The 208-nt window shown below is 60.6% G+C and overlaps 1 protein-coding gene across 1 annotated transcript in view; it reads right to left on the bottom strand.

The window, feature by feature from the left end:
- The window catches only part of LOC104494290 (amiloride-sensitive sodium channel subunit alpha-like), an 8,519-nt gene that overhangs the window by 5,167 nt on the left and 3,144 nt on the right, over nucleotides 1–208 (bottom strand). The window lies entirely within an intron of this gene.

Genomic DNA, 208 nt, shown 5'->3' with positions numbered 1-208 from the left:
ACTGCAGACAAGGACTGCTACAACGTGGATTTCTAGGTCCCCAGCCCCACGCTCCGATCACGGAAGGCTGTTCTTGCTTTCAGCCAGATCTCCAACAAGGGCTAAGCCTGGCAGCGCGCCATGGGGTGCAGCGCGCCATGGGGTGCAGCGCCTGCACTGCCTGAAAGTGCAGGCTCAGGGTCAGTCTCCCAAGTCCTTGAGTCCTGCT

This window comes from Buceros rhinoceros, unplaced genomic scaffold (assembly GCF_000710305.1).
Source record: "Buceros rhinoceros silvestris isolate BGI_N320 unplaced genomic scaffold, ASM71030v1 scaffold6085, whole genome shotgun sequence".
NCBI lineage: Eukaryota > Metazoa > Chordata > Aves > Bucerotiformes > Bucerotidae > Buceros > Buceros rhinoceros.
Note: the sequence above shows the minus strand (reverse complement) of the source record. Positions and strands in the feature narration are given on the sequence as shown.